At 43.5% G+C, this 21947-nt stretch overlaps 1 pseudogene; it reads right to left on the bottom strand.

The window, feature by feature from the left end:
• Positions 1-5476: 5476 nt before the first annotated feature.
• LOC118621418 lies at positions 5477-5733 on the bottom strand (annotated as a pseudogene).
• Positions 5734-21947: the final 16214 nt, after the last annotated feature.

The raw sequence follows: 21947 nt of genomic DNA, 5'->3' as shown, positions 1-21947 counted from the left end.
GTTTCTAGTCCCATTACCACACTGACCACAGCCAGCCTGGCACAGACTCAGGCTCATCATCATTTGCAAGGAGACGACTTCTCAGGAAATGAAATTGTGCAGGCAAATCCTCGTGGCCTTTCTCCTCCACCTCACCTTCCAAATGAGTAAATGACATGTAACCAAGGTAAAATCTCAGCCTTTGAACTGATTTAGTACTTAAATAACATTTAGTTGAGGCCATCTTCGTCATTTCTAGAAAATCCTAAATGGCAGCCTTACTTTTTCTTACACTTCTCCAAGTCTTGTAACCATTTATTATTTATTTGTTTATTTATTTAATTCCTCACCCGAGGATATTTTTCTATTTATCATCAGATAGAGTGGGAAGGAGGGACAGAGAAAGAGAGAGACAGAAACATCAATGTGATAGAACCACATCGACAGGTTGCCTCCGTTTCACACCACCTGACCAGGGCCGGGGACGAACCGCAACCGATGTGCCCTTGACTGGAATCGAACCCAAGACTCATTGGTCCACGGGCCGACGCTCTAACTGCTGAGCCAAACTGGCCAGGGCAAGTCATGTAACCATTTAAAGAGATGAGAGTGTCCCCCAAACAGAAACCAGAGGGTGCCCCATCCCCACTGTTGAGCGTGCCTGCCCGCTGCCCCGAGCTCCTTTGCGTTTTCTTTGAGCTCCCGCATAGCTCCAAGCTTCTCTACAGATTTGAACTCCCTCCTACATGTACACACAATCCATCTATTTAATTCGTGACCCGTGTGAAATAATGGCACTAGTTACATCCATGGCACTCTAGTACCTATCAAAGGAATAACCATTTTGCACATGCCCTATTTGGCAAGCATGGTGGACAGGCTAGAGACTAAGAGATATTCAAACCCACCTCTAGGTTTTCCTCTCATCAGGGTGGCAAGGAAGTGCATCAGAAGGGCCATTTCGGGAGGAACAGGCCTTGAAGGAAAGAGGAATTCCAACACATTGCACCTAGAAACACCCCACTCGGCCCCTTTGTGTTCCTTTCTAGCCACAGTCGCAGGCTGGTCTATGAACCTAGGTGTAAGCTACCTTACTCCTATGCCAATACCAATCTCCCACCTGTTTCAGACCAGACACGTTCCGTAGGGGGTAGTGAGGAAGGGAAGCACTTTCTCCCAACCTTTGGAGAGATGAATTAGCCTCTGATTAGCCTATGGAGCCCATATGGCTTCTCTCCTCATCTTTTTCAGGGAACTATCTTACGAAGCCAGGCTGACTCATCCTGGAGAAACTACCATTCAGATGTTGCCTTGATAGTCAATCATAGCTATAGAAGTGATTGCAATCTTCAAAACAAGAAAGCCTTTGAAAATTACTATTATTTAGCCTAGAAGAGGGACTATGTTAAAATGTAAGAAACAAGACCTTGATTATAATAACAAATACTTCTTTTCACTCCACCCTCATCCCCACCATTGCAACCTGTCCCCAAAGGAGGGAAATGCCCAGTGATATTGTTAGCATATGTAGCTAATTAGTAATAAAGCGACTCAGACATTGTTGAGCGGAGTGGGCTGGGGAGATGAATTGGACGCTGAGCCTGCTTGCTTTGCTAGGAAGTTACAGCTTCACACGTTCCCTAGGGAACCACGGATTACTGGGGGAGGAATAAACTAATAAAGAGGGAGGTAAGCACATGCACAGAAGGAGCTGAGATTGTGGCCCTAAAGGTCTGTCTAGCCTGAGACAAGGGTGGGATTGGATAAGGGACACAGAACCCTGGAAGATCTAGGAAATAGACTGGATAAAGGGAAGATCCGGTGCCAGCCCACAAAAGCTTGGGAAGGTGATTGGTTAGTTTGAAGAAGCACCTGGTCCATCGTAAGCCTGAGATAATTAATATAATCAGCCTGACGAAGAAGATCCCTCTCTCTGGCTGGGTAACGCACGCTTGCCCATGAGCGCTCCTGTTTCTCATAGCAGCCGTGCAGGTCTAGCAGCCGCCTGGGGTCCTTGGCAGACCTCATGCTCCAAAACCCAAGCTTTAATATGGGACTGCATCTCTGGACACTGGTCTTTGTTCAGGGCTTGATGAAGACAAGGCTGGACTTTACAACGGACGGACAGAGATGAGACATTGGGAACCTGGGGGCAGCCTTCTATTTCCACCCAAATAAATCTCATCGTGCTGTCATCTCCTGTATGTGGGACCCTGGACTGCTTTCCTTGTGACTCTGTGAACAAATACCATTTCCACAGGCAAGACTAGGAATGGAGAACCTACCCCTTTTCATCTGGCTGTTTTTGCTCCGTGCTCACACTTAGGTTAACACCAAAGGCTCTACATTCAGACAGTCCGTCTCTTTCCGCCTTGGGGATATCTCTGCCCTCGAGTAGATGGGGGAACTGTGCAGGATCTGTTTTTGGTGGCCCAGGTGTGGAAGCTGTCTCTGTCAACTCCACCCACAGCACTTGGACCAGCACTAGGCACATGGCCTTACCAGATGCAAAGGAGCTAGGGGAAATAAAAAGTTTTCTTTTAGCATTTTTTCCACATAATGAATGATTACATTTTGGGCACCATGGCTCTCATCTTCCTTTGTAGTTGTCCAGGGAGCAAGGAGCTTCCCAGGCAAAGTACCTCCCCTCAGCCACACCCTTCTGAATTGCTTCACACCATAGCAAGTGCTTTCCTTTCCCCACTTTGCTGAGTTGTAGGACTTGCACTCAGCTCCCTAGTATGTCTTGCCCTTTCCCCTCTGAAGGACAAGTCCAGACGATTATTGCAGCCTTTCTTGATTCAGAGCTCTCAGGTCTACAGCGTACATTAAATGTGTCCTGTAAGCCTTGAGTGTTTGTATAAAACTCCTTCTGCCCTGCCGGTGTGGCTCAGTGGTTGAGCGTAGGCCCATGTACCAGAAGGTCGCCAGTTCGATTCCCGGTCAGGGTACATGCCCAGGTTGTGGGCCCAATCCCCAGTGGGGGGCATGCAGGAGGCGGCCAATTGATATTCTCTTTCATCAATGTTTCTCTCTCTCTCTCCCTCTCCCTTCCTCGCTCTAAAACCAATAAAGAAAAATAAATTTAAAAATAAGTAAATAAATAATAAAACTTCTTCCAACAAGCCATCAAGGAAATCCATCTAATATCAGAACCACCCCCCTGATCCCCTATTTACTGTGTCGCTTGTCCCTCTACTTTTAAAATACTCTAAACTCTTTTTTATTTTATTCATCTAAACAATATTAACTGCAAATTGTACATCTGTGACTTGATTCCTCTCCAGCCTTAAGAGGAGGTTCCCAGTACATGGTTTTGGGAGAAGAGAACATTATCTAAAGTTTAGATTTTAAAAGAGGAAATGCGCGCATCTGTTCTTAATCACCGTAAGAGAAGCTTCCTCTGGGAGAGAGAGAGAAGGAAATTGAAATGCTTGTCATCTGTCCCCCAGGTCTTCTTCCTCAACCTTTATGAAGTGTTTCCAAGTGGAGAAATGTTTTAATCTATCACAGTTCTGCATTCAACTAACAAAGGGAATTCTGTATGCAAAAATAATTCTTTCCTCGTTTAGGAAATGATCATTGGACATAACATGCACCGAGCACCCTGCTGGAATACCCTGGGCCAGTGAAGAAGCAGAACCCCCACCCTCACCTGCGGGGAGACTCTGATGCCTAAAGAACTCTCATTTAGATCTGGTAGAACCAACTCTACGAAGTGCAAGTAAATGAGCAAAATTTACTTCCTGCCAAGTTGGGACTGCCTGGGTCCCGTGAGGCAGAGAAAGGTAGACCCAACTTAGAGCTTGCCCTCAAGGAGCTCAGAGGTGGTAAAAACTGTCTACTTAACTATAATTGGAGAGTATTCTCTTATTTTTCAGTCCTAAACCACCAATCATGCTCTGTCTTCATCTGTCTTGCTTTGTGCTCTGGGAGGCTGATCCCCAAGGATTGCACCATACAAACTCACACTTTGGCCCATAGGTTGTATTTATCTAATGGGAGGCATCAGAAAGTCAGAGGGCAGAAGAGAGTGATTGTGGTGCTTCCTGTCTTTTGGGGGCTTCAGCACTATGCTTCTGGCCATGGCTGCAACTTTCTGCAACTACAGCACCTGCCAGGCCGCCCCTGTTCCCTGGTTCCACTCACCCACATCACCACATCATAGCTTCCCACTTCTGGATATGTTCTTACTGGTTCGTTTATGTTCTGCCATCCCTTTTAGAATACGTTCTTTTAAGGGTCCACTTTGCCTGTCTTGTTCACTGCTCTCTTGTCAATACCTTGTGTATAATACCAGGGGACCAATACTTTTTGTTGAGTAAGTAAATGAATGAATGAATGAATGAATGAATGAATAAAATCATCATGACTTACTGTTTGCTAGATTACTGTATTCAAAGTACTTTTCTTTACCATAAGACGAGGTGAGCACAATCAAGTACACAACCATGATAACTAGGACTTCTCCAAACCAGCCAGAAGCTAAAAATTCCATTGCTAAGAAACATCACAGGGGTACAGGATTATCCAACCCAACCTATACTATACACTTATCTTTAATCTCTCAGAAGATTAATAATATTTTATACTTATTTCTCCATTAATTTTTTAAATTTACATGCTTTCTATAATTGACAAATCTTCAAAAGTAGGTTAGGACTAATTTTAGCATTTAGCTAGCAAGTGTCTATTTAGTGTATTTATTTAGTAAAAAATATTTAGTGTAAATACTTAATGTATTTAGTGTATTTAGTTGAGTATGTATACATACAAACATCATTTGATAGAATATATATTTTTCATATATATTTTTAATATATATATATATAGAGAGAGAGAGCAAGAACATTAAAACACCAGCTAAATGCTGAAACCAGTCCTACACATTATTTTCTATATACATATGTATGGTTTTGTTTATATCTAGTTATATAGTCATGGTTAAATATGTACCCTCAAAATTTACATGTTGAAACCCTAATATGATGGTATTTGGAAGAGGGACCTTTGGAGTTAGGTCACAAGGGTGGAGCCCCATGATGGGATCCCATGATGGGGTCCGTGTCCTTGTAAGAAGAGAAGGAGAGTTAGCTCTCTTCACCGTGTGAAAACAAATGAGAAAACAGCCATCTATAAACCAGAAACAGTGCCTTCACCCAGATCCGGGATCACACCGGTGCCTGACCTCAGACTTCCAGCCTCCAGAACTGTGAGAAATAAATGTTGGTTGACTAAGCCACCTGGTGTGTGGTATTTTCTTACAGCAGCTCCAGCCCAAGCAGACTGAGAGGTAGAGATAGATAAAAAGAGAGAGAGACTGAGGCAAAGATGTAGACATTTCTCTCTCTCTCTCTCTTTTTTTTTGACACTTTTCCAACAAGCATTTAGTATTATTAAGCCATGATTCAGGATCCCAGGGTGGGATGTACCCAGGTGCCCCTTCGCCTCCCTGGAAGAAGGATGGAGGACAGAAGAGAGGCAAGGTGGACCCAGTTCAGAACTTTCCAGAAAAGGTCCCTTCTACCCCAAGGTCATTCCAAGAGGACACCCAGAACATGGGCAGAGGGACCTGTACACATGCCGGTACGATTCGCACAGAAGACACCACCCCATTTAGTGGTCATTGCCCCCTCTCAGCGGTGGAAGTCCAGGTAGTCTGCCACAGTTCCCGCGCTGGCTCTGGTTGGGGAAGAGGCTGTCAAAAGGAGCAGTCTGGTAGCTCTTGATTGGGGTCTTGATGTCCTCTGCCATGTTGCTGACCTAAAGATGCTCCTGAATCAGCTGGCAGCTCAGTGTGACCCTCAGCAAAGACCAGACGCAGACACTTCTGTATCTGTATCTCACGTTGCCATATGCTTGCACCCTGAGAATAATAGCCATGCTGGTTCCATCACCTTCCCTTACGTGCTTGCTAAACAAGTTCATAGGTAGTGTTCATTTCTTTAAATACGTCTTGAGGGTAGCTACGGTCCTAACCACGTGAAGGAATCTGAGAAAGTTGGAGCCTACCCATTATCACCCAGAAGACTTTTCCTGATTCAAGAATAAGAGATAAACAGAGGGACTCCTGGGAGCAGAGCACCTGCAGCTCAAACCCAGGGACCCTTCAGAATCTCCACACTGGCCTCCATCGACGGTTGTCTCATGTCCCTCATGGATGAAGATACTGAGGAGAAGTCGCTCGTCACAGAGTCCTGGGTAATGGACCATAAGGATCTGGGCCTGAGTTTGCCAGAGATGCTAGGAGAGTGGATGTTGTGAAAATGAATGGATTAATTAATTAATTAATTAATTAATGGTGGCAACTTCGGCTGAAAGAAGGACCTGCCCACACATCAGAAGCGCTCCACAGAGGCGTACCTCTGAAGGTGATGTGGTGGCCCCAGGGGCCATGGGCAGGTGGCAGTGCCATTGGGGAGTGTCACCCCAAGGAAGGTTTGGATGGAATGGGGACAAACTGGCTTCACTGAAAATCCACGAAATGTTAAGATATTGTCAGCTCCCCTTGATTTCTCCTGAATCCCTCCAGTTGAGGAAGTGGGTGCCTTTGGTGAAGCTCTTCAGTCCCTGTCCCTGCCTGGAGGTGAGGTTCTACTGAAACCTCAAATATTACCTGAACTGTATCAAGAATATGGGATGAAACTGGACAGGAAACGGATCGAGGAGGTCATTTAGAAATAGAGGGGACACTTCCTAAGGTTCAGGAAAACATCAGCAGTATAAACCAGAAGCACAGCTCCACCAGGAAGATGGCTCAAGACCTAGAGAAAGGATGGCAAGGAGCAGCGTCCCTCTGCGACAGCTGCAGTGATTATCTCCCGCGGGGGGGAAGCTTAAGGAAACTCGGTTGGCAGCTTTGTCAACTGAGAGAAAGCTCAATAAGCTCAAAATAAGTTTAAAAAAAGAAAGGAGAGAGAGAGTGGGAGGGAAGGAGGGAGGGAGGGAGGGAGAGAGAGAGAGAAAAGGGAGGGAGGGAAGGGAGGGAGGGAGGGAAGGAAGGAAGGAAGGAAGGAAGGAAGGAAGGAAGGAAGGAAGGAAGGAAGGAAGGAAGGAAGGAAGGAAGGAAGGAAGGAAGGAAGGAAAAGAAAGACCACAACAGGCAAAAACTGGCTGTAGCAGAGTTTAAATTCCAGTTTTCCCCAGCAGCCCTGTAATGGGCTGATTGATATCCACGCCCTAATGTCTGGACCCTGTGCACATGTGTTACGTGGCCAAAGGGATTTCACAGGTGTAATTAAGGTTAGGGATCTTGAGGTGAGGAGAGTGTCCTGATTAACCAGGTGAACCCAATTAATTACTTGAGCCTTTCAAAGCAGAGAAATTTTTCCAGCTGGAGACAGAGTGCGAGAGTGAGACCAGAAGATGAAGTTGGTGAGCTTCCAAGTGGGAGAAGGATTCACTGAACTTTGCTGGCTCTGAGGTACAGGTGTCCATGTGCAGACCAAAGAAAGGCTTATAAAATAGGATTTATAAGATTATAACTGTGTGTTGTTTGAAGGCACTGAGCTGAGGGAATTTGTCCAACAGCACTAGGAAACTAATGCCTCAACTATTCAACAAGCAGCCCTGGGCTCAGGCCTGAGAGAATCGAAGCATCTCCTGTATTATCAGGTCCCCAGGTAAGCGGAGGGTTGAGCTGTGAGGACTCTGGAATCCAGGGTCACATGCAGCTTTGATTCAGCTCGCAAAGCACCTGAGTCCAATATCCATGGCCACAGGAGGTTTGCCTTCTCCCTCTCTAAGTCATCTTGATTTCTCTTTTTTTAGGTTAGCTGTATTATTTAATTGATGCTACATTTGGTCTGATACCATTATATTCCTGAAGCAGTGTTTTTCAAATACAGGAGTGGGCAAATTAGGTTTGCAGTTGCATTGTAATAATAATTCAATAATTAATAAATAATAATACAAGAATAAACTGTTTTTCGCATACGTACAACTGTAAACTTACTTTGCCCACCCCTGTAGAGATGTTTGTTGTAATTTTTTTTTTTATCCTCACCCGAGGACATTTTTTTTTTTTTATATTTTGTTCAGATAGAGTGGGAGGGAGAGAGAGAGAGAGAAACATCGATGTGAAAGGGACACATCGAGTGGTTGCCACCCACACAACGCAACCAGGGCCGGGGACAAACTGCAACTGAGATACATGCCCTTCGCGGGAACCGAACCCTGGTCTCTTGGGACCGCAGGCCGATGCTGTAACTGCTGAGCCAAACCGGCCAGGGCTGTTGTAATTTTTATGCATACATTATTCCCACTTCAGTGGACCCTGTAGAGTATAGATCATATAAATATTGCATTTTGCTTGAAATTAAAGGTCCATTTTTACTTAACTATCAATGAACTTTGACATGACCAGGTGGAGACATTTGCAAGAATAAAGACCATTTCTATATCCTAAGAGCTGTTACTAGAACTCATAAAAGTAGATCAATATTTACCTCAAAATTTTTTATTTATTTTTTAAAATAACACACGCACAAATGACAATATTACCACCAGCTAAACTCAGTAATATTTTTATTATTACTAATTCATAGACTACGTTAGATTTGACGTCTCGCAACCATTTATTTCTTTTTAACCTTTATTTTGTTGAGGATATGTTTTCACCTTTAAATATTTCTAAATTTTATGAAATCAAAAGAAGTTATTTTATGGAAAAAAAAAAAAAAGGGCGTCTTCTTGAGCTTTTGTTATGTCTAGCAACCTTCTATGTGCTGGAGACCCAAGATGACCATGGGAGGGGAGGAGGAAGAGGCTGGGGAGACTGACGTGAAAGCCAAGTATTGCTGGATGACACAATACATGTGGTCACAGAGGTATGTGCAGAGCCTCGTGGGATTGCTGCAGGAGAGACAAGTCCTATCTGGAGGAGTCAAAGCAAAACAGGCAAACTTTCAGCTCAATTTTTAAAAAGATTTAGAAATTCAATGTTACTGTGGATGTATACTATGTTTAAAGAGCATTATAAAGTTTATAAGTTTGCCTCTCCTGAATTTTGCCCAAATTTTAGCTAAGGTCGTCACCTAATTGCCTCTTCTATGGTCTTTGGAAAGTAGATTCTAAACTGAGAGTTGGAAGTCTGGGATTTTACACCTTGGTCCAGCATTTGCTAAACAAATGTAAAAAATGACAATTAATCATAACCATTCTACTTACTTCATAGGGCAACTGTAAAGATTAAATGAGATCATGTATGTGACAACTATCAATTAATCTAGGTCACAACATTTCTATACTGAATTGCTGTGGCCAATAATAATTCATAACTACTGTGTCTTAAGTGAGCAGATGAATCAGAGTAATAAAAATACTTGATTTCTTGGACTTCCAAAGTGCCTTTCTTTTGAAGTTTTGCACATCTGTTTCCTCTTTGGCCTCCTAATGTCTTTCCAGGATAAGCTGTGACAAGCTGTGACCCCAGACTGGCGGGAGAACGAGGAAGACAAAGTAAGAAGGCCCAGGATTCGCAGGGCAGAATCAGGACGAGCGCCAGCTCCTAATTCAGACCGTTCCTTTCTACACACAGTGCACACACAGCCAAGTCGGAATGACACCGGAGCCTGTTAACAAACTACTCTAATAGCTGTCCAGAACAGATAGAGATATATTTATTCTAACTGCAAATGCTGAACGATCAAGTTCATTCTCTTTAATATTCAACTGGGGGAAAAAATCAGGCTTCCATTATGTAAAAGCAGAAAGCGCTACCTGACTGACCCTCTCTCCTCCTGTGCCCGGGCTCCCATCTCCCTCCCAATGATCAGCACCCCCGTGGGGGCTGTTCTGCTCCAGCCATTCCAAGCACAGAATACCGTTCCCCACTTCCATCTGTGGGAATTCCTACCACCCATAAGCTCAGTTCAAATGCCAATGCTCCCTGATCTCAGCTGCCAGAAACATCTCCCTCTCTAGAAGTCCCTAGGCTTAGACAGTGGGTAAGAACCCAGGCCCCAGGGCAGTCTGCTTGCATCTGAATCTCAGCCCTGCTACTTCCTAGCAACCTCTCTGCCTCTTGTCCCTTATCTGTAAGTGGGAGGCGGTGGTGGCAATACTAGCAGGATCATTATAGGGTAGTAAAAAGACTAATAAGATAATGCATGTAAAGCACACTTGATGATATGTGGCAATAAATATTAGCTGTCAAATTGTCTCCTGTTCCTATGCAGGGGTTTCATCCTGTACCAGGCAGCCAGTTTTCTGAGGATAGGAACTGGCCCATAGCGCCCCTTGCCTGGTGCATAAGAGTACATCCCAGCTCTGCCATTTGTGAGCTCTGCGAGCTCGGCCTATCACACATTTTCTTTAAGTCTTGGTCCCTCATGTGTAACATGGAGATAGAATAAAAATGAAAGCCTGCGGTATATATTAAAGCGCATGACATAATGCTGGTCTTACAGAAAGCAATACATTTTAGCCATTATTTGGTGCTTAAGAGTCTACATTAAAGCTATACTAAGAGTTAAGGCTCTGATATGACAGGGTTCTTCAGACAGTATTTTCTAAACTTTACCATTGAAATTACAGATCAAAATGTGGAAACTGGAAAAACAAACAGAGAGAAGGAGAGAGCGTTCACAAATGTGCAGTGTCAGGAGGCTCAGGGCGGGAGGTCAGCAGCTGGCAGTGTTATGAGATACATTCCGCATGAGTGACAAGGAGCCCTCAACTCTGCCCCTAGAAGAGGGCCATCACCTCCTCCCTGATGAAAAGCAAAAGGAGGAGGACACTGGGTAAAGCAACGCAAGTGAAGGAGAAGGTAAGGGAACAAGTAAGGTGAAGAAGAGTGGTGGAGGAGGGAAAGAGAAGGGAGGAGAGGGGGAGGAAGAGGGAAGAGGAGAGAGGCAAACAGACAGGACCTGGGCATGGTAGAGATTTGCGAATAAGGAAGCACTAGCCTGATGGGTGTCAGTTGGAGCACTGCGACCCCTAGAGGATGTTGTGAAAATAAGGAAGGTGGGATGTGGTAGATATTTCAGGAAGAATGGGATGGTCCCACAGCTCAAAGAATAGCCCCATATCCTGCTTATTGTCGGATTAATTCAGGTAGGTGGCGATTCTAGAACCCAATTTTATTTTTCATATTAACACAGAGTATTTTTTGCTTGGTTTTTGTCTAGGCTGAATATCCCGGTAAGGGCACTAAAATAGAGAGAAAATTGTGTGTTGCTTTGTTGATGACTATTTTTTCTAATCAGGGAAGACTATTACTTAGATTATTCACCTCTTCCGTGGTGAGTCAGCACCTACTTAGAGATGGCACATTTGCAGAGTTTGCCAGTGGGTACAGCATTTGACTCATCATAGAATTTTAACTGTAGTCGGCCCTGAACAATAAATATCAAACTACTTAATTTCCATTTACTCTCATTTTATTTCCTCTTTATGTTTCCATTGGGGCGTTATATTGATTTTTAATTGTATACTAAGTAGGTTATACCATCTATGAAAATCATTTTAGGATAGTTAAAAAAGTTTAAAAATTTTTTTGTTGGATTGGAAGTATTGGGGTGATGGGATTGAACCCCTGCCCTAGGAGCAGTTCTGACCCATCCTTAATCATTTTCCCTCTTGACCACCTCAACCGTAGGCCTGCTGGCCTGCAGGAGCTCCCCAGAGCAAGTGCTGGACTCCAGCCCTCTCTTTCCTGGGTATCTAACCCTCTCCCCCACTAGTGTGTGTTCTGTAAATATGCACGCAGACCTACAAATTGTCACTATCACTGATTTAGTTGTATAATAACATGATAAAATATAAAACATTAAATTTTGAGAAAGTTGTGATATTTTCAGTGAGTGGGCCCAGTTGGAGAAAATGAAATTGCTTAAAAATGGTGCCCGCATGACTTTGACCATTCAAAAATCCAAAGATCTATAACATACTCCAATTTAAAACAAAAATCCCCTAGCTGGACCCCAGAGGCCATCCTAATACAGTCCCTTCTGACAAAAGTGATCCTGCAACCTGGGGCAAGGACATAGATCCAACGTTTGCATTTGCTGAAAATGACATTAAAAAAAAAACACACTGGTTTTCATTGAGGAAAATATTACAACATTTAGCTCCAAGATGGGGGTGTTTCCCAGGTAGAAAGCAAACTGAGTAATGATTAAAGACTTTGCAGCCAGACCACTTGGGTTTATCTCAGCCCTGGACCTCATCAGCCTTGTGACCTGGGGCAAGTTTTATTTATCACTGTCATTCAGGTTTCTTAGCTGTCAAGTAAGAATAGCAATCGCACCTGCCTCATAGGGAGGGTCCTTGTGAGAATGAAAAGTTTCCTTCTGCCAAGCACCCAGAAGAGTGTTTGGCACACAACAGTCCCTCGATAAGTGTTAGCTATTCTTCTTCTTCCTGGGAAATTTCTTTCCTTTGGCTCTATGGTGGGACCATTGTAACAGTGGAACATTGCAGAATGGTTTTAACAGTGCCAATGTGTGAGTCTGCTATACCAGGTACCTGGTGTTCTTTATAACCATGTCATCAAGCACAGATCAAATTAGAGGGGAAAGCTCTAAAGGAAAACAAAGACAGCAGAGACGTACCCTTTGACAGGCACGGGCTAAGACAAAAGCAGGTATGTGAACATGAGCCACACATTCAGAAGAGATCAGACAATAGGGAGCTTTGTTATATTTCATGAGTTCGCAGCACCATGCTCTCATATTATCCGATGCTGACTGTTTGCCAAACTGCCCTTGACATCAGCTCTGAATTTATATAACAAAACAAGGGAAAGTATTACAATGATCACTTCCATTTTAGTTTAAGAGTCCCAGATTATCTGAAAGATAAACTGAAATAAAACCAGAAGGTAGCTTGTGCATATGATAACAGGATTGTTAAGTTTATTCCATTATTGAGGTATCTAATTAGAAGAAGATGCTTATAGAGGGGAACACGCTACAGAATGTGAGTTATTGTTTTATGTCAGCCCACGGGTGTAATATTAGTTTGCTAGGTATGCCATAATAAATTACCACAAACTGCGTAGCTTAAAACAATAGAAATATATTCTTTTACACTTCTGCAGGCTAGAAGCCCAAAATTAAGGTGCTGGCAAAGTTGGCTCTTCCTGGAGAGTTCTTAGGAGAGTCTGTTCCATGCTTGTCTCTTAACTTTGGGAAGGTACCAGCCATCCTTGGCATATATTGGTTTGTAGCTACCCCACTCTGATCTCTGCTTCTGTCTCCTTGTGTGTCTGTGTTCACCTGGCATTCTCTATGTATGTCTCTGTGTCCAAATGTCCCTCTGAGAAAAACACTGGTCATATTGGACTAGGGCCCATCCTAATGACCTCAACTTAATTGATTACATATGCCAAGATCCCATTTCCAAGTTAAGGTGATATTCATAGGTACCAGGAGTTAGGATTTCAACATGTCTTTTGGGAGGCCACAATTCAACCAGTAACAGGTGGTGAACTGGCTAATTGCTGAAAAGGATTTAGAGTTAAGTTCTGCCTGTTGATCTGAACATTTTCATTCCTTAGATAAGGTGGGCAAACATGTTTAACTTTTGGACTTGATTCTTCAAGTAGTTTTTCACTCAAGTTCTGTTTGGGTGTTTTTCAAGGTTTTAGAAGAAAGGACGTTTGCCTTGTCTTTATAGCTATTAACCATGTAATTAAGTCACCCTGAAGAAGGTAAAACTACAAAGGCAGTTTAGTTGCTCATTGTTGCCAAAGAAGTGGGGGAAAGAAAGAATACAGGCCATCTGAGAGAAGTTGTATAACTCTTACCAGAGGCCTCTATGTGCAAAGAACTTCACAAGATGGGAGAGAAAAAGTAGCAAATTGGGTCCCCCTCTTTAAAAAAATTTTTTTTTTCCTGTATTGATCTCAGAGAGAGAGGAAGAGAGGGGGAGAGAGATAGAAGCATCGATGAGTGACAACATCGATTGGCTGCCTCCTGCATGCCCCTCACTGGGGATCAGGCCCACAACCTGGGCATGTGCCCTGACTGGGAATTGAACTGGTGACTTCCTGATGCATGGGTCGATGTTCAACCACTGAGCCACACCGGCTGGGTGGGGTCCCCCTCTTTAAAGGAAACCTGGGACAACACATTCCAGCCTTTCTGTGTCTTACAAGCAGGCAGGAAGTTTGGTTTAAGGCTATTAGCTTCCAAAGTTACAAATGTAAGACAAAAGACATGACAATGATTTATAGTTCCATGCAGGCAAAATGGCCCCCCCTTTCCCCTATCCTTTAGGAGAAGACAATTGAAAATAAAAAATCGCTCCTGGGAACCATGAAATTTATTTGTCTGTTCATTTATTTAGATCCTGGGTCAGTAACCATGGCCCACATGCCAAACCCAATTGCTTCCTGATTTGTGCATAAAGTTTTATTGGAACACAACCGTGCCTATTTGTTTTATTGTCTATCACTGCTTCTCACTACAATGGCAAAAATGAGTGTTGCCAGCAAAGTCTAAAATATTTACCATCTGGCCCTTAACAGAAAAAGTTTGCTCACTCTTTATTTAGATTTAGGGAGTTAGGAATGAAAAAATGCCACAAGACACCAAACAGCCGACACACGGATTCTAAGTAGCAACTTGCCAGGAGCCTCTTGGCTTTGCCATTTCTTTGACAAGCTTATGAGCTTAGTGGTAAAAGCTTGGTCCTCCCAGTGTACCCCAGACATCAGTGCTCTATTATCACCTATTGGTGCAAACCAAATAGGGTTTAAACAACTGCAAAACCCTAGTAATCATGAGAACAGGGATGTAAAATAATACTGTTAAGAATCAGAATCCTGCCCTGGCCGCTTAGGCTCAGCGGTTAGATGTCAGCCCTCGGACCAATGAGTCATGAGTTCAATTCCGGTCAAGGGCATATACCTTAGATGCGGTTCAATTCCCGCCCTGGTCCGGGTCATGCAGGAGGCAGCCAGTCGATGTGTCTCTGTCATGTTGATGTTTCTCTTTCCCTCTCTCTCCCTCCCTCCCACTCTAGTGCTCTAGACACCCCAGACACCAGTGCTCTGTAAAAAGCACCCACCATGTCCTCGGGGCTGAGGCCTCTCTGTAGGCTTCTGTGCCCCATTCCCAGGCCTCTGGCTCTGATCTGGCATGCCCATATTCTCAACGCAGACTGCCTTTCTGGCCAGTCCCTGTGGATGAATGCTTCGGTGGACCTGTCTGCCTGGCTTCCCATCAGATCCTCTTTGAATAATCCAGGCTCTGTGGCAACAGTGTCAGATCTGATCAGTCCCCATCTATTCTGACCTCATCGTTTCCTGCCTAAGAGCACGATGTCCACTCTCCACCACTGAGCCTCAGGGACTTCTGTGTGATATGTTAGCTGTTCGTGCTTTTGTTGAATCTGTCTTTCCATGGCGCTTCCTCTTAGAATGTAACAGAAACTGAAGGGTCTGCTAATCCCTTGTGTCCTACGAAAATAAATAAATTGGCGAATATACAGCCACTTAGAAGTGTACCTGACTATAATAAGCACCTAACACAGGTTAGCTATTCTTTTGTTAGGGTCTAAGGCAGTGATCACAGTTTCTTCATTGCTTCCTGGTGTTCAGAGAGCTTCTGGAAGCAGGCATCTGTTTCTGAGAACAGGTTTTGTCTTCAGGTTGGTAAAACTTGAGTCTTATCTAGTATCTCTTTTAACTATTCCTCACGTCCTGCTCTCGGGTGAAGAAGAAAAGCTTGAGAAATGTGCCTTTAAATAGAAATGAGAAAGCAAGAATCCCTGCATTTATTTTTCTTATTTTATTTTTAAGCCACTGAAACTCAGTTTATCCAACAGATAGGTGATCCTTGAACTTTCACAAGCTTTGTCAAAAACAGAAGCATTTTTTTTTCATCTTCTTAACAGTATGCCTTTTATAATTTTGCACGCAGGGAGAATTATTTTTCTCCACATACTAGTGCAGAAAGAACTGCTAACAATGAGAGACGGTGTATTTTTTTATTTATTTTTTTATCCTCACCCGAGGACATTTTTCCATTTTTTGTTCAGATAGAGTGGGAGGGAGAGAGAGGGGGAGAGAGAGAGAGAGAGAGAGAAATAAACATCGATGTGAAAGGGACACATTGAGTGGCTGCTACCCACACAACCCAACCAGGGCCGGGGACAAACTGCAATCGAGGTACGTGCCCCTAGCGGGAACCGAACCTGGGTCTCTCTGGACCACAGGCCGACACTCTAACAGCTGAGCCAAACTGGCCAGGGCACAGACGGTGTATTTATCCAACAGAACTACAGTCCCTCATAGCAAGGATCATCTCTTTTCATGTGCTGCTAAATTATCATGGTTAAGATGCACTGACTGTTTCCTGATGATTTTCATGAGCTCAGGTCTCTCTGTTACTGGTTTCTTGCCCTCTGAGTTTTTCAACCAACTGGCCCTGGGAGACAGAGTTGCAGAGAGTGTGATAGAAATCAGGAAGCAAAGGTGCCAGTTCCCCAGCAACAGCCAGACTGGAAACGGGCCTGTTTCAAAGAGCATTTGGGACCAACACAAGCCGTACTGTTCCTGACACCACCTGCCAGGTGTCTGCTCCAGAAGTAGTGATGTGGGATGAATAATAATGAATGGGCCTGCAGGGACCAGAGGGTAACTCAGGAGCCACTGGGAAACTTCAGACAGTGGGTATGGTTCCAGATATGAGATCATCTGTGATCCTTAGAGTCAGGTCTCATTTAGAATTACTGGGGTGGGGCCCCTACTGGCCACTGAGAAAGGGCACCCGGGGACATTTTGTCTGACACAAAATGCCTTGCTTTTTTATTGCCCTTAGCACACAATATCATAAATATTTGTCTATAGTCCCCATTAAACGAGGAGCTCTTTAAGATTTATGATTATAACCCAGAGACACAGAAGTAGGGATCAGGCTGACAAACCTCAGAGGAGGGGTGCGGGGGTGGGGAGATAAACCAAAGCACTTATATGAATATATGCATAACCAATGGACACAGACAACAATACTGTGAAGGGGAGGGGTGGGGGCAGGGAGGAGGGTGTCAGTGGGGGAAAACGGAGAAATATCTGTAACATAAATTAATCTAAAAAAAGATTTATGATTATATCTTTTTTTGTGTTTAAATCCTCGATGTTGGTCAATCAATGTATTAATTAATTAATCAATTAATTTTAGGTTAAAAAAGAAAACACTTTGCAGTGTTAAGACCAAACAGTTGAGACACTAATGGGGCTTTAAGGAGGCTTTCAGGGTGGATTAAAAATGGCATCTTCGCCCAGCCAGTGTGGCTTAGTGGCTGAGCATAGACCCTGCACCAAGAGGTCACCGGTTCGATTCTCGGTCAGGATACATGCCCAGGTTGTGGGCCAAACCCTCAATGGGGGGCATGCAGGAGGTGGCTAATTGATGGTCTCTCTCATCGATGTTTCCATCTCTCTCTCCCTCTCCCTTCCTCTCTCTCTAAAATCAATAAAGAAAAAAAACAATATATTTTTTTAAGTGGCATCTTCCCCTCGTTCTCTGGGGTCATTCACAAATGGGCTAGGAATGTTGGTCCCACTCTTGTCTTAAAACTAAAAGGCTCTGAATGCAGGGCCCTGGAAGGACACTTAGGACAAGTGAAACCTCCCACCCACCTGCCAGGTGGCATGAACTTCCCCCAAGCCTAGCTGGAGGGATTCACCCAAATGCTTGCCGTCATCTATTAACCATCCTCTCCTAGAAAAGTAGAAAATTTCTTCCATGTCTCTGGGTCCCTGGGTGTTCTTTATCTAATCTGATCAAAGTGTTGACCGTCCTAGTACTTCCAGTGTCCCCGCTGTCCAAACAATCCGGAAATATGCCTGACTCATCAAATCCCCACCTACCGTAAGTTAGAACAGTAGTGTAGACAGTACGTTAGGGCCGGAGCCTTTGCAATGGAAGTGACCGACCTGTCCTTTACCAGAGAACTATTATCCATCCCCTTGAATGCGCTTTGTATGTTTTTACGTCTTTTAACTGAAAACAAATTTGCCTTTCATTTCCTTAATCTTAGTCCCGTCTCTAGATCCCTGCAGGTTCTCTGTGTGGCTATTTACAACCCTCTGCTTCCCCATCTCAGCCTGATGTTCTGGACTCTGACCTTTGGTCAAATATTTGATGCAAGACGAAGAGTAGGCTTGATAAGAACCAGAACAGCACACCCAACCCTTACCAGTAACCATGAATCTCACCATGTAACTATTTGGATGTTAAAGGATACACAGGAATACCTCACACACCTCATTCCCCTGGTTAAACTGAGACAGTATCAAAGTGGCCAGGGAACAGAGGAGGAAATAGAAGGGAATAAATTATGAGGTACACTGGCTCAAAGCCACATGCCTTGTGGAGGAACAGAGTCTTTGACACCCCCAACAGTGACTCCCTGGAATCCTGGCACCCTATCATTATCCACTTGACTGTCAAGTCCTGCTATGACAGCCTTCACTCCTGCACTTACATGAAAAACACACTGCATGAATTCATTTCCTTTTTTTTTAATGACTGTGAATTAACATGACTTTTATTGCAAATATTTTATAGCATCCCTTGAAACAACTTGCAAGACCTTGGGTAAAAGGAACCCCATTTATAAAAATTAACTTGAGCCCTGCCAATGTGGTTTTAGTGACTGAGCGTTGTCCCATGCCCCAGGAAGTCACCGGTTCGATTCCCGATCAGGGCACACGCCCTGGTTGTGAACCAAATCCCCAGTGGCGGGCATGCAGGAGGCGGCCAATCAGTGTCCTCTCTCACTGATGTTTCTCTCTCTCTCTCTCTCTCTCTCAAATCAATAAAAAAATAAAAATTTTTAAATAAACTCAAGCAGTGGTATGGCTATTACAGCACTGTAGTCACTAGGAGAGCATTACTGCGACAGTCCGAGGAAGTAGGGGACAGCAGCTGTAAACCCCATCTGGGAGGCAATGCGAGAGAGGGAGAGTTCCCAGGAGGTCCAGACGCACTTCTTATTTCAGGACATCTACGCACATTCTTCCAGCAAACCCCTTTTACTGGAGCTAGTTTCAATCCTTGCAAACAAATGATCCTTGTCTCCAGAGCATGCTGGAAGGAGTACATGGAGACCCGTGAACAGCTTTGGCAGGCCCGTCACCTGCCTTCTCCCTTCTGACCATCAGAGCACCGTGTGGGAGCAGAAGGGTGAGAGAGAGGTCACCTCGGTGTCTGGAACCACGGATGCACTGTCTCGTTTGACCATAACCCTACCTTACACGCTCCTACCTAAAAGAGCCATCCACCCCTATCTGAACGTTTAAACTCTGGATAAGAGCAGGTATTTTGCTTGGCTTCTTTGACTGTTTCTTGGGATGGAGCAAAGGAAAATCAGATGCTAAATAACAAGGAGAGGAAAAATGGAATCAAGCACGGAGAACGGTGGCAAGTATATTCCCAAACATGCATGCTCCACTCAACTGAGTCCACACACAAAAAAGACCCTGGACAAAGACTCTGTTCTGTGCGAGTAATACTTCCTGGACTTTTCAACAAAAACATCTTTGCTCTGTAGCGCAGTCTGGCACCCTAATTTCTACTATAAAACAAGCCCCAACGTGGTCTGGTGGTAGGGGGGAAGGTGAAGTTTGAAAGAATAATGTTCCCCAGCTTCTCTCAGTGCCCCACCTCCCCACTTTATTGTGGTAACATCCCTGACTCCCACCACCAGAGCCCACAGCTGCTTTATGTCCCTCGAGCCAAAGGCCTGGTCAGCACACAGTGGTCAGTGGCCGTGGCCCATTCCTCAAGGCTCCGCTTACTGCTGTGTGACTGTGGGTGGTACTAGTTCATACTGTTCGTGTTGTAGACAAAAGGCTTTGGATTAGACAGGCTGACAGCGCACAGCTAAGTAGCCCAATGCCTGCTCCCAGCCTTCATTTCCTGATGTATAAAATGGGTATTTTTTCTCGAGTAGAGCTGTTGACACCCCAAGGATCCTGGCCTCCTCCCGCCCCTCCCCTAGGTAACTAAGTACTTGTCTCCTTAGAGCTACTGTAAGTGGTCCAGGGTGCATGGAGTCCAAGGACGAGTTTACAAGGCACTGAGAAGTGGGCAGAGGAGAGAGGACCTTTGCTCAGGGGGGCTTCTGTGCCCTCCCACCCCAGTGCCTTGGCCAAATGTGCTTTCACGCACCTACTTGGACTCACAGCCTCGGAGAAGCTTCCGGCAGCCATTCAGCAGGAAGGCGGGAGGGAAGATGAGCAGCAGAAGTCCACACAGTTCTGCATAAAGATCAAAACTGAAATTCTACAGATAACATTTTATTGTGAAAGAAAGATGTGTGAGTTCATGGGAGTTACAATTTGATGATGTTAGAATGAACTACTGTCTCAGCTGATTTTTAATATATGGAGTTGTAAGGAAATTTGAAGTCATTCTCATTATTAAATGCTTAGCCAATACAGAGTTCTTTGGGTGAACTAAAGTATCTTTTAACATGTTAGGGAAATTAAATTACTTTTTTCTAAGCTTCTAATAAATCTATTTGACTCTTTGTTAGCAAAAACTTTAAATCCATCATTCACTGAAATGAATTTTGTTTATTCAATAACTTTTAATTCCAAGAAATAGCCAACTGTTTAAGCTTTAACCTTACAGGCTAAACAGCCGAATCCAGACAGTGAAATTGAATAAATTTAGCTGATGATGTGGCTGGGGATTTCATTCTCTGAAATGTCTTAGAAAATAAAGTCTATGATTGTTAACGTGAGGATAGCAATACATGTGCACATTGTTATGTCAACCTTTAGTTTGATGTAGTTTTTAAATTTAACTCGTTCATTAATTAGTTATTCCCATGCCATTTTTCATAAAGAACAAAAGGCGACTTCGACGGTTTTGTAAAATATAGCTTGATAGGATAAATTACACATAGGTGGAAAAAGTGGAAAACAAAGATTAGTGTGTGAAATAGAATCCAACAAAAAAAAATGTGTTCTATATTTAGTTACTTTGGTACCAACTTTTTAACCAGATAAGGGAAAAATGTAGTTTGAGTCTTTATAAACATGAAACATTTAACCTTTTACTACTAGTTTGAGCTTCGCCTATTTGAAGGATATTCCAAAAGTATCACAGTGTACATCTCAGAATTTTCAAGTAAGTCTTCTTAGAATCAAAATCAAATCCTATTGTAAAGTTAAATTACTGTTTTTCTACCTGAGCACTTGAAAATAAAGTCTATGATAGCATTAGAAAATCCTGGGAGAACACAAATTTTCCCAATAGTGGGTTGTTCTAGTAAGTGATAGGATTTTCTTTTTAGGGACCGATACAGAGATACATCTACATCTGCATTTTTTAAGATGGAAAATTTCTGTATTTTTTAAGATGGAAAATTGCTTGCAGGTTTCTGTTTATAGGCTTCTGAGACATCACACATATCCTAACCCTCCATTTAATAAACTACTTTTATATTTAAAAGATTTTTCCCAAATAAAGCTTTAGTTTTATCAGTTATGTGGTCTTGATCCCAACAAAAGCAGGCACCTTGCAGATTTCAGGAACATGTAGCTCTTAGGTGGATTTAGCACTCACAAGCCTAGATTTTCTAAGTCTTACTTTTTAAGTATTCTGTCCCACATTCTGTACCACTGAAGCATCAAAATATCCCCCAAACTCCAGTGTTTTGGAAAAATATATATATTATACATAATGCATATTAAACTAGTAAACCATTTACCAGTGGATAGCTGCAGCTTAATTCTTTCAGGGAAAAGATGTAAACACACACACACACCTCAGAATTAAACCCCTGAGAGTTGAAGACTCTGGGTATTCATTCATCTACTTTATTTAGCCATTGATTAAGGGCTGCTTCTGCAGCATTAATTGCCTGGCACTTCTGTCCTTCCAACCTTCCCAAGTGAGCGAAGAAGCCTTCCATGGTTCAGGGTAAAAAAAAGCCTTTTGGCACAGAGAGGCAGCCACTGACTCTGCAAGTCGGGCTAAACACAGGGAAGGTACGAACATAGG

Source organism: Molossus molossus, unplaced genomic scaffold (assembly GCF_014108415.1).
Source record: "Molossus molossus isolate mMolMol1 unplaced genomic scaffold, mMolMol1.p scaffold_m16_p_8, whole genome shotgun sequence".
NCBI classification, from domain to species: domain Eukaryota; kingdom Metazoa; phylum Chordata; class Mammalia; order Chiroptera; family Molossidae; genus Molossus; species Molossus molossus.
The sequence above is the reverse complement of the archived record's forward strand: the minus strand, read 5'-3'. Positions and strand labels throughout refer to the sequence as shown.